General features: G+C 38.0%; 1 long non-coding RNA gene across 1 annotated transcript; it reads left to right on the top strand.

The window, feature by feature from the left end:
- Nucleotides 1-1378: 1378 nt before the first annotated feature.
- Nucleotides 1379-4105, top strand: LOC106569676 (uncharacterized). Its single transcript, XR_001320535.2, has 5 exons — nucleotides 1379-1480; nucleotides 2310-2691; nucleotides 2807-2949; nucleotides 3296-3346; nucleotides 3547-4105. It is a non-coding gene; the product is annotated as an uncharacterized lncRNA (long non-coding RNA).
- Nucleotides 4106-4517: the final 412 nt, after the last annotated feature.

The following is a 4517-nucleotide window of genomic DNA, read 5'->3' on the forward strand; positions in this document are numbered from 1 at the left end:
TGCCAAAGACACAACAGCAGTGTTGAATGGGTAATTCTATCAAATATATATCATTGTATGTTTGAATTAGTGCTCATATAAACTGTTTTCATCACTGCCTTGTAAACCCATTCTTGTAAGTTGGAGCTACTGTACATGATTGTCTGGGGGTGCTGTACAGATTTGACCACTTGACAAGACGTTGACATTTATGGGTATGTCTCACCTGTAACATAATAATAATAAAGATTATGAAATATTATTATATTATATTAAATTATTATATAATTTTTTATAATAATACAAATCTGTCAATCAACCAAATGTATTTCTTAAAAGCCCTTTTGCATCAGCTGTTGTCACAAAGTGTTTTACAGATACCCAGTCTAAAAATCTAAGACCCATCAATGCATATGTCGAAGCACAGCATCTAGGAAACACTCCCTAGAAGTCATAAACCTAGGATTAAAACTAGAGAGGAACCATGCTCCGACATCATTCTTTGGGTATGCTTTTCTGCAAAGGGGACAGGACGACTGCACCGTATTGAGGGGAGGATGGATGGGGCCATGTATCGCGAGATCTTGGCCAACAACCTCTTTCCCTCAGTAAGAGCATTGAAGATGGGTCGTGGCTGGGTCTTCCAGCATGACAACGACCCGAAACACACAGCCAGAGCAACTAAGGAGTGGCTCTGTAAGAAGCATCTCAAGGTCCTGGAGTGGCCTAGCCAGTCTCCAGACCTGAACCCAAAAGAAAATATTTGGAGGGAGCTGAAAGTCCGTATTGCCCAGTGACAGCCCCGAAACCTGAAGGATCTGGAGAAGGTCTGTATGGAGGAGTGGGCCAAAATCCCTGCTGCAGTGTGTGCAAACCTGGTCAAGAACTACAGGAAACGTATGATCTCTGTAATTCCCAACAAAGGTTTCTGTACCAAATATTAAGTTCTGCTTTTCTGATGTATCAAATACTTATGTCATGCAATAAAATCCAAATTAATTCCTTAAAATCATACAATGTGATTTTCTGGATTTTTGTCTCTCACAGTTGAAGTGTACCTATGATAAAAATTACAGACCTCTACATGCTTTGTAAGTAGGAAAACCTGCAAAATCGGCAGTGTATCAAATACTTGTTCTCCCCACTGTATATGTCTTTTTTTTACTGTATTCATATAAAATAAGGCATTTGCTCCTTGATCAGGATTCTCTCTCTGTGTCAACCCACAGCTCGTAACCTGACACCTACCATGCAGCCTGCACAAACAAAGATTTTTTTTTTAACCTTTATTTAACTAGGAAAATCAGTTAAGAACAAATTCTTATTTTCAATGACAGCCTAGGAACAGTAGGTTAACTGCCTTGTTCAGGGGCAGAACAACAGATTTGTACCTTGTCAACTCAGGGATTTGAGCTTGCAACCTTTCGGTTATTAATCCAATTCTCTAACCACTAGGCTACGCTGCCGCCTCGGCCAGAGGAAGAGCTGTCATTCATTGAAGGTAAATACATTTTTCTTTTTAAAACCCTTGTATTTTCTTCTAAAATGTTTATACATAAATGCCATTTATATCCTTTAAATGTTTACATGTATAATTATTTTTTAATTCCTTTCCTATAAAATAATGTTATCAGCATGTTTCTCTGCTTGTAACCGAACAACCTCCCACACACAGCCACATGTTGGGGGGGGGTGACATAGGTCATTAGCTCCCCCCCCCAGACGCTACAGATCCTTGTCAACACACACACACAAACACACACACACGGAGAGAGAGAGAGAGACAGCGATCTCATTCATTGAAGTTAAATCACAATACACCTAAAATTGATCTAGGAGCAATGTTTTATATCTTTATTAGAGTCTTCTGTGGTTTATCTCTCAAGGTTTCTTGTCGCTCGTGGTGTTCACAGCTCTTTACTTATACTGACCAATACTCTACCACCCCGGAAATTACTGTTGCATATACAACATCACTAAACAGTAGAGACATAAGTTCACTACAACATTGCCCTACTCTTTCAAATGTTCAAACACATTCCATAGTTCAACAAGGTCACTACACATCAATCACCTTGACAACTTAAATGCAAACACATGCTTTACCCTAAACAGATGCACTATCAGGTTACATAAGCACTCACTCGATAGCGTGAGAATGGCATGACCGGATGTACATATATGGGCATAACCACGTGACACATAAAATAGATCATCAATCATTTTTGAACACAAACCATCTACTGTATTCTCTCTATTGTTTTTTACTAAAACATTTGTAGTCAATGTTGTGACAGCTACACATTTTGATTGACGTTTCCCTTTTTCAGATGCAACTAAAGAGAGTCCAGCTACAGAATAGTCTAAATACCAGGACCACTGAGAGAGACCAGTTACAGAACAGTCTAAATACCAGGACCACAGAAAGAGACCAGTTACAGAACAGCCTAAATACCAGGACCACCGAGAGAGACCAGCTACAGAATAGCCTATATTCCAGGACCACAGAGAGAGACCAGCTACAAAATAGTCTCACCACAAGGACCAAAGACAGGGACCAGCAGCAAAATAATCTTAAAGTTATGACTGCTGAAAGAGATCAATTAAAGATTAGTCTTAACTCAAGGACTAAAGAGAGAGACCAGTTGCAGAATAGTCTAAATACCAGGATCACTGCGAGAGACCAGTTACAGACCAGGCTTAGGTTCTATGGTGAGTGCAGTCTTTTATTTTCTTATTTAGAAGTACAATTTTATTTCATACTTAGAAGAGATGTAATATATTTGTAGATGTTTAAATGCCTGCTGTTCTGTTGTGTTTATCTCAGAGGAACCCTGTCTGGATGGATGGTGGAAGTTTGGCACCAGCTGTTATTATGTCTCCTCCAGGATGGAAACAGCTGGGGGCAGTCAGAGAAAGTGCAGAACAATGTGTGCTGCCTTGGTTATTATAAACAGCAGAGAAGAACAGGTAATATAATATATATTAGTAATACTATAATACTACTGTTTCGTTGTTGTTGTTGTTATTATTATTATTATTATCTACTTCTCTGATTAGTATTCAACATGTGTAACCAATTGTATCACCAATGTTCATGTAACTGTCAATTTATAAAATATACTTCCTGTCAGAATAGCATGTTTGCATGAGACTATATCTAGACCTATACTATAGCTGAGGCTGCAACCTGATCTCATAGTTTCACTTCAAAATTTGATGTAATCTTGATGAAAGTCTATTTTTCAAGCATACATTCCGCATGGTTACAGGGTTAATTCTGTGCGGTTACAGGTATAATTCTGTGTATTTACAGGGTTAATACGGAATCTGGGAGTGGGTTGGCAAAACACCATTTAACCTCTACGTAAGGAACATGTTCTGGAGGACTTTTACACAATTTTTTCTGTTGTAAGAAATTACTTTTTACAGTCTGATAATCTCGTCCTCAGCCAGCTCTCTCTCTCCCTCTCTGTCGGATGGTAACAATTGAGCCTGGGGACTAGGTTAATATTCTCTATGTTGTATTGGATGATTTTCAACTCTGATTCTCTGTGTTGTTTATAGCTATTGGATGGAAGGGGAACCAAATAACTTGAATGACAAGGTGGCTTGTGTTGAGATCTCACAGACGGCATCAGACCCATTGAAGAATTGGAAGGATGGACCATGTGCTCCTCGAAAATACTGTGTGTGTGAAAAACCATTCACACTGTAGTCCAATTGCAATAGCAAATGTAATTCCCTATCTTATAGAGTTGAACTGGTTTTCACTGTGTTAGGCTGAACCTGTTTTTGTTTCTATGTATAACTACATTGAAAGACGTATTTGATGTCTTTAAAGAGACCATGTCTATGTGGAGTTTGTCCACCATTCATCAGGCCCAGGGGAGTGGAACTGTGGATTCATAGTCTCTAACTGTGGTTTACATATTATTATTTTTTACCATAATTTACTATTATGTTTTTTAAATGTACCATTGTGGTGTGCATATAAAAAAATATCATTGAAGTTTTTACAGTTATCAACCCATTTCAAATGCAGCAGTGTTCTATATTTGTGTCCATTCTGTTCCATATGTATCATGTGTTCATTCTACTGACTAAATACATCTATATACTGTGATCCAGATATACTGTATTACTAAGTGTTGTAATGTACTAATAGTAACTCCAGTGTTTTCCTTCTAAAGGATGTCAGTTATTAGTTGACATAGCACAGTAAAAACACTTTAGTTAATAGATAGAAAATAGTCCTTATCAGTAAAGTTAAAGCAGTACCAGAATTGAACACTAGATGTGTTGTGTCATGCATGGACATGTGACCAGAGCCTGTATTCACAAAGCGTCCCAGAGAAAGTGCTGATCAAGAAACAGTTTTTTCTTTGACCTCTCTCTCGTAATGTTAGTATATATTTTTACTTAGCTTACCCAGTACAAAGGAACCAATATGATAGTCCCAAAAGTGCAAACTCTGCCCAACCAGCAGCACAATACTCCTGTTTGATCAAATATTCACTTTTAAAACATTTGTGCAG

The sequence above is a fragment of the Salmo salar genome, unplaced genomic scaffold (assembly GCF_905237065.1).
Source record: "Salmo salar unplaced genomic scaffold, Ssal_v3.1, whole genome shotgun sequence".
Taxonomy (NCBI): Eukaryota; Metazoa; Chordata; class Actinopteri; order Salmoniformes; family Salmonidae; genus Salmo; species Salmo salar.